Consider the following 8,837-nt stretch of genomic DNA (forward strand, 5'->3'; position numbering starts at 1 on the left):
GCTTCCACTGTACTTTCAAGCCTGATTTCACATTACTGTCCCTCACTGTGATCTAGGCAAATTGACCTGCTTGTTGCGCATGTTTCTATTTACCAAATCCATGTCTACACAGGAGCTACTCTCCACGTTCGGAATACGATACCTTCTTATCTCATCTTAGAATTCTTAACTCTCAAGCTCAACTCATGAGCCAACTCCTAGCAAAACCATTTTATAGCAGAGGAGAGGAGGAAAGGGGAGGAAAGGGGAGGGGAGGGAAAGTGAAAAGGGAGAGGAGCAGAGAGGGAGTGGAGGGGAGGAAAGAAAGAAAGGAAGGGAAAGTGAATAAAGATTTTTATAACAGAATAGGATGGGATAAGATGGAGTGGGATGGGATGGCATGAAATAGGAGAGAATGAGAGAACAGGATGATATGAGAGTGGTTAGAATAGGCCAGGAAAGGATAGTAAAACTGTATGGCAAGGGTTGCCTCTCTGGAGAACTAGAAATTATCTCAGTTCCCTAAAGAAATGCTCCTCCTCCCTAATAAACTTTGTTTATTCTACTCATTTACTTAACAAATAATTGATGGGCTAGTTACAAATCATTCCTATTCTGGTGAAAACCAGGTTTAAATGCATAATTACTCCCTGAGCATCACTTTCCTTTGCCTGGATTGAGTTACCATCTTGAGTTTGGATGACATGAACCTGAGCACCAATGGACCATAAAACATCCTCTAACTGACTTTTCAATAATTCAAGTTGATCCCTGCCCCATATTCTCATCAGTGCATGTGAAGATTTTGGGTACAATCAGTCCTCTCTTTGTGTATGTGGAAGAGTGACTAATCAGAAGTAGGTTGGAGTATCCCAACATTTTGGTAATTAAGTAGTGGATGTTTATTCCATCAAGGGATTATTGAAGGAACTGGAGATGCTTAGTCTGGAGAAGAGAAGGCTCAAGGGGGACAAGGTTGCTCTATGCAAATATCTGAAGACCCAGTATGTGGAAGAGGAAACATTGATTATTTAGTTTGTGTACATAAAGCAGAACTTGGGCCAATGAGAAGTTGTTCAACAAGCAAAGTTCAACAAGCATTTTAAGTGCCTACTATGTGCCAGGCACTACAGCAGATTTACATTTGATATAAAGAAAAACCTGCAACTATTAGAGCTATCCCCCCAGTAGATTAGGCTACCTCTGCAAGTAGTATAGATCACATCGTTTTGGAAATCTCTAATTAAACTATGCACAAAAGGCCATAAAACTGTGCATACCCTTGGATCCAGCAATACTGATATGTGGTCTGTGTGCCAAAGATATCATAAAAAGGGAAAAGGACCCACAAAATATTTATAACAGTTTTTTATCTGGTGGCAAAGAATTGGAAATTTAGGGAATGCCCCTCAATGGGGGAATGGCTGAACAAGTTGTTGCATATGAATGTAATGTAATACTATTGTTCTGTAAGAAATGATGAGCAGGAAGATTTCAGAAAAAATCTATGAAAATTTACATGAACTGATGCTGAGTGAAGTAAGCAGAACCAGAAGAACATTGCACACAGTAGCAGCAACACTGTATGGTGATCAACTATGATAGACTTAACTCTTCTCAGCCATGCAATGATCCAAGACAATTCCAAGGGACTTATGATGGAAAGTGCTGACCAAATCCAGAGAAAGAACTATGGAGTCTGAATGCAGATTGAAGCATACAATGTTCTCTTTTTTGTTGTTGTTTTTTTTCATTCTTGCAATTTTTCCCTTTTGTTCTGATTCTTCTTTCAAAACATGACTGATGTAGAAATAGATTTAACATGATTATACATGTATATCCTATATAAGATTGTTTGCTATCTTGGGGGGGGAGGGAAGGGAGGAAGGGAGAAAAATTTGGAGCTCAAAATCTTACAAAGATGAATGTTGAAAACTATCTTCACATGTAATTGGGAAATTGGGAAAAATAAAATACTATTAAGTAAAAAAAAAAAGAAGCCCTCAATCAAAGGCTAGATGGCCTCTTGTTGAGGATGTTAGGTTGGGCATGGATTGGACTGAAAGATCCAGTTCTGACATCCCCTGCCTGGGCATGTGATGCTGCAGGCTTCGCCCAAAGAATTAGTAGTACTTTGCCTCCCATAACAACAGAAATGATGGAGAAAAGGAACATGTGTTTATGTAGGAGAATAATACCTAATTTTTTTCAGATTATAAAATCTCAGGATTGTAGATTTAGAATTAGAAGGCACAGTTAGAAGCTATAGAATTCAATCCCTTAATTTTGTAGATGAGGAAACTGAGTCACAGAGATTAAGTGATTTCCCTAATGTCACACAGCTATTAAATGTACAAAGCAAGATTTGAACCCTGGTCTTCGAGACTCCTAGTCTAGCATTCTGTATGCTATTTTAATTGCAGAGATGAGGAACCTGGGGCCTTGAGTAGCATTCTGTATGCTATTTTAATTGCAGAGATGAGGAACCTGGGGCCTTGAGGCCACATATGTCTTTCTAGGTCCTCAGGTGCAGCCTTTTGCCTGAGTCCAGGTTTTACAGAACAAATCCTTTTATTAAGGGGATTTGTTCTGTGAAGTTTGGATTCAGTCAAAGGACCACACTTGAGGACCTAGAAGGCCATATGTGGCCTTGAGGCCACAGGGTCCCCACACTTGGTACACTAGCAATACAGAATGACACTAGAACAACAAATATGCTAAATGCTACTCTTGTATTCAAAAGAATGAGATATAAGTCCTATGTGGGACATTGATAAATCGTGTAATCCAAGGCAAGTCAAATCATATCTCTGAGGTCTTAGTTTTTTAATCTATGGAATAGAGCTAACGGTCATTAGATTTTTTAGCTTATAGGTCTGTTGTGAGGAAAGTATAAATCTCAAAGTGCTTTACGAATGAGTTATTTTTGATGATGATGATGGTGCCAACAATGATGATGATAATTTGGTCTTGTCTACTCTAGGAACTACCAAAGAGATCATGATGCTATAGTTGGGCAATTTCTGATTTCAAATGGAAGTCTCTCAGCATTCCCTTTCTGAATCTCTCATGAAATTTTAAGTGACCAACTGATGGGAAGAGCTATTTTGATTCATAAGATATTTCATCACATCCCAAAAATTCTTCAGGGGAAAAGAGATGAGAAGCCACATGGGAGGCTAGCCAGGCAAAAGCCAGGAGAGGAAAGCCGAGGAGATATGTGATTCAGCCAACATAAAAGCTACACTTGGGGCTATAGCCTTGAGTCATTAAATCCAAGGTGGTGTGAGCACGAGGCATGTCTGGGCCCATGTTGTGTCACTGAAACCTGATACAGACTCCAGACACAAAAGGATGATTCTTCATTCCTTTGTCCCTTTTTCTCTCCCTTTCTGCCTTCTCTGAAGAAGGCAGAAATCTGTGACTGCAAGAAGATCACAGTCCTCATTCCAAAGATTGTGTATACTTCTCAAAGACCTTCAACTACCTCAAGTCAATTCTTCTCATGCAGGCAGCACCACAGGGCTGCCCTTCAGGGCACCACCCAACCTAGGTAGAGATGCTACATTTACAGAAGGGAAAGAGTTCTTCTCTAGTGGTGAGTTCTTAACAGATTTCCTCTCCCACTCATTTACCTTTGCACACTCTCCCTCATACCCTCTCCTCCATGTACCTCTTTGCCACTTGGAATCCACAGGTACATTGGAAAATGTTTGGGAGCCGGAGAAATTGTCTCTTCATAGACTAGTCCCCTCCTACCTTTCCCATCTTCTTACACTTTGATCTCTACTATATACTGTTCACTCTAGGAACATTGGCCTCCTGGCTATTCCACAAATAAGACACTCCATTTCTCAGTTCCAGATATTTTCTCCTGCTGTCCCCCATGCCTGGAATGTTCTCTCTCCTCCACTCTAATTATTGACATCCCTGGCTTCCTTTAAGTCCCAATTAAAACACTATTTTCTATAGGAAGCCTTTACCAAACTCTAATGTCTTCCCTCTGTTAATTATTTCCTATTTATCCCAGACACACTATTAGGTTTTTGTACAGGAGAAGGAAGTCAGAAATATTACCTAGGAGGTACTTGCAAAAAAGGTAAAGGGAATTGGGTTTGGAGTACGAGATTTAGATTTGGCAGGTACCATTATTAAGCATTTACAGCTGCCTTCCGAATCTTTCCCAGAGAGTTTTAAGGGCAGAAGCCAAAGCTGCAATTGACAAGAGAGAGTTTTTCCTCCTGGAGAAAATTGTTCAAATTCCTTCTCTATCCTTCAGAGAACCCCTGCCTCTCCCTATGAGGGAGATATTTCCTCCAGATAATGAGGTCACTGCTGGGGATAGAGATCTTCAGAGCTGAGTCAGTCAGTTGAATTTTTGATAAGCACCCACAGAGTACACAACCCTAACAGAGTTATTTGAGTTACATATTTTAAAATTGACTTGAGATATCCACCCGCCACCATGGGAAGCTTAACTTCATTGTGTAAGATAGTAACCCTTTAAAGGGCTTACCCTTCATATTTCATTTGTCTAAAGCATAAATCTGATTTGGAGAAAAGTAATTACTGCGTTAAGCCTTCCTTGATAGTTCACTTAGAAAGGAAGGGAGTGATGGGGAATAGATCTATTCATATTTCTAAAAGAAGCATGCCAAATGAAGTTAAGTCTGACTCACAGTTCTAATGCAGCTTTTGTTCATGTGAATGTGAAAAGTTTAAGAATACTAGAGTGAATGGAGAACAAGATATGCTTAGTGTTTTGGATTGAAGAAATGAAGAACAGGAGGACTTTAGGATTAAGAACTAGGAAAATGTGATTATCATAAATGTTACATGATAGGTATCAAAGATCATTTAACTGATCATTGATAGAAGATAAGGTTTTGGTTACCAAACATAAGCCAAGGTAACATTGTTGATGGAGAAGACACTGTCTGAACCCAGAAAGATAAGAGAAGTGAAAGGTCCGAAGGAAAGATCTGTTGCACCAGGGTGAGAGAGGAGCACAGTCCAGTGCAGTCTAGTATAGGCCATGCCAGCATAGATGGGGACCCAACAAATTAGGAGCAGGCCTCTGGGGGACTGAATCAGACAGCAGTGGTGCTTTCCAGACCTGTCAGCCCACAGATGTTAAGGGGATCAGACAACAGGTCAGAAGGAGATTTACAGGGGTCTCTTTGCTACATCCAAAACCTTGAAGAAAAACGTGAATGGGTCTTAGGCCATGGAGGAGATCAAAAAGGATTTTAAAAAAAGCAAGTTAAAAAGTAGAGGAAAAATTGGGAAGAGAACTGAGAATGATAAAAGAAAATCAGGCGGAAAAAAGAGTCAACAGGTTAGTAAAGAAGACAAAAAAAACAATGCTGAAGAAAATAACACCTTAAAAACAGAATAGGTCACATGGTAAAAAGAGGCACAAAAATCCAGTGAGGAGAAAAATTCTTTGAAAAGCAAAATTGGTCAAATGGAAAAAAGATATACAAACATTCACTAAAGAGAACTACTTAAAAAGTTGAGTTGGCCAAATGGAAAAGTAGTACAAAAGCTCACTGAAGAAAATATTTTCCTCAAAAGTTAGAATTGAGAACATGAAAGCTAAGGACTTTATGAGACATCATGAAGTAATCAAACAAAATCAAAAGAATGAAAAAATATAAGAAAATTTGAAATATTTCTTTTTTTATTAATTTATTTTGATTTAGCAATAATCACTTCCACATGCTTTTGAGTTTAAAATTTTTCTCCCCCTTCCTCCCCACCATCCTCCCCAAGACAGCACACAATCTGATATAGGTTATGCATTTACATTCATATTAAACTTATTTTCACATTAGTGATGTTGTAAGTAAAAATTAAAACCAATAGGAGGAACCATCAGAAAGAGGAAACAAAACTCAACAGAAGAGAAAAAAAAAGCAATTCAACTTCCATAGTTCTTTCTTTGGATGTGGATAATATTTTCCACCACAAGACCTCTGGAGGTGTATTAGATCCTTGTATTGCCAGGAAGGGTTAAGTTTATCAATATTAGTCATCACACAATGTGGCTGTTATTGGTTCTACTTACTTCACTCAGCATCAGACCATGCAAGTCTTTCCAGGTTTTTCTGAAGTCAGCCTGTTTATCAAGAAAAATTTGAAATATTTCATTGGAAAAACAAAAATTTAAGAAATGTTAGATTACCTGAAATTCATGATAAAAAAAAGAGCCTAGATATCATCTTTCAAGAAATTATCAAGGAAAACTACCCTGATATTCTAAAAGCAGAGGATGAAATAGAAATTTAAAAAATCCACCGGTCACCTCCTGAAAGAGATCCAAAAATGAAAAACTCTCAGGAATATGATAGCCAAATTCCAGACCTGTCAGATCAAAGAGGAAATACTGTAAGCAACCAAAAATAAATCATTCAAGTATCATGGAGTCACAGTTAAGATAACACAAGATTTAGCAGCTTCTACATTAAAGGAATAGAGGGCTTGGAATATGATATTCCAGAGAGCAAAAGAGCTAGGATTACAACCAAGAATCACCTACCCATCAAAAATGAGTGTAATCCTACAAGGAAAAAATGGTTATTTGATGGAATAGAGGACTTTCAAGCATTCCAGATGAAAAGACCAGAGCTAAATAGAAATTTTGACTTTCAAATATAAGATGAAAAAGAAGCATAAAGAGGTAAGCAGGAAAGAAACATCATAAGGGATTTAATAAGGTTAAACTATTTATATTCCTAAATGGGAATACGATATTTATAACTCCTAAAAACTTTCTCATTATCATGGCCAGAGAGAGAGGTAGAATGGGATAAATTATCTGACATAAAAGAGGTCTGAAAGGGATGTTATAGTGGAGGGAAAAATGGGGGAAGTGGGGAGGGGAGCACATGAACCTTACTCTCATTGAAATTGGCTCAAAGAGGGAATAATATACACACTCAGTTGAGTATAGTGATCTATCTCACCATATAGCAAAGCAGGAAGGGAACACAATAAGAACCTTACTCTCATCGAAATTGGCTCAAAGAGGGAATAATACACACACTCAGTTGAGTATAGTGATCTATCTCACCATATATCAAAGTAGGAAGGGAACACAATAAGAAAGGGGGGACTGAGAGAAGGGAGGGCAGTTTGGGAATGGTAAAACTCAAAAGCAAAAGACTTGAGAATGAACAGGGTAAAAGGAGAGAGTGAATAGGAAGAACATGAGGGAATAGGATGGAGGAAAATATAGTTGGCAATCATTCTATGGGGGAAAAAATTACAGTGAGTTTTTCTGATAAAGATTTCATTTCTCAAACATATAGAAAACTGAGTCAAATTTATTTAAAAAAAGAGCCATTCTTCAATTGATAAATGGTCAAAGGATATGAACAGGCAGTTTTCAGATAAAATAATCAAAGCTATCTATAGTCATATGGAATAATTCTCTAAATCACTATCGATAAGAGAAATGCAAATTAAAACACTCTGAGCTACTACCTCATACCTGTAAGATTGGCTAATATGACAGAATAGGAAAATGATAAATATTGGAGGGGATGTGGGAAAAATAAAATCACTAATATTCTATTGGTGAAATTGTGTACTGATTCAACCATTCTAGAGAGTAATTTGGAACTATGCCCAAAGGGCTATAAAACCATGCATATCTTTTGACCAAGCAAATAACACTACTAGGTCTATATCCCAAAGTGATAAAAAAAAAAGGAAAAGGACCTGTGTGTACAAAAATATTTATAGCAGCTCTTTCAGTGGCGGCCAAGAACTGGAAGTTGAGGGAATGTCTATCAATTGTCCATCAATGGCTGAATCAGTTCTTATATATGATTGTGATAGAATACTTGTGCTTTAAGAAATGATGATGAGCAGGATACTAACAATAAAACATGTAAAGACTTACATGAACTAACATAAAATCAAATGAGCAGAACCAGGAGAACATTGTACACAGTAACAGGAATATTGTATGATGATGTACTATGAATAACTTAGCTATTCTCAGCAATACAATAATCCAAGGCAATTTTGTAAGACTTATGATGAATGATACTGTCCACCTCCAGAGAAAGAACTGGTAGAACCTGAATGCAGATCAAAGATACTTTTTCTTTACTTTCTTTATTTTTCTTGTTTTGTTTTACTGTGTTTTCTTTCACAGAATGACTTACATGGAAATGCATTTTGCATGAGTACACATGTATAATCTGTGTCAAATTGCTTACTTTCTCAATGAGGGGGAGAGGAGGGAGGGAGAGAATTTGGAATTCAAAATTTGTAAAAAAAATTTAAAATTTTTTTATATGTAATTGGGAAAAAATAAAATATTACATAAGAAAAAATAAAGGATAGATTGACACACTGTGTTACAAAGCAACCCTAATTTTCTGTGTGTACTGTTGCTTATAGTTGCTGTGAGGTGAAAGAGAAGAAATGGGATGCTTCAAAGAAACAGAGCTGGTCAGGCTCTTGCCAACTTCAGGATAAAGTTTAGGATATTTTTTTCCCTAAGATTTTAACATGATTTCAGCTGAAGGTATCAGTTGAATCTGGAAGAATGGATACCACAGTTGGTGTCAAGGAGTAAGTGCAGTAGAGCATAAGACCAACTGGGCAATAAAGAATCAGAGAAGTTACCCAGCAGATCAACTAGTCTGGTTGTGACATCATGCCCAGTGAGATATTTATCAAGAACAGTGGAAGCATTTGTTCAAAAAAGAAGCTACATTTATCAAATGAGATTTCTATAGACAGTTCCTGAAATGTAAGAAGGAAGGAAGGAAGGAAAGAAGGAAAGGAAGGAAGGAAGGAAGGAAGGAAGGAAGGAAGGAAGGAAGGAAGGAAGGAAGGAA

The sequence above is a fragment of the Vombatus ursinus genome, unplaced genomic scaffold (genome assembly GCF_900497805.2).
Source record: "Vombatus ursinus unplaced genomic scaffold, bare-nosed wombat genome assembly UNPS02014932.1, whole genome shotgun sequence".
NCBI lineage: Eukaryota > Metazoa > Chordata > Mammalia > Diprotodontia > Vombatidae > Vombatus > Vombatus ursinus.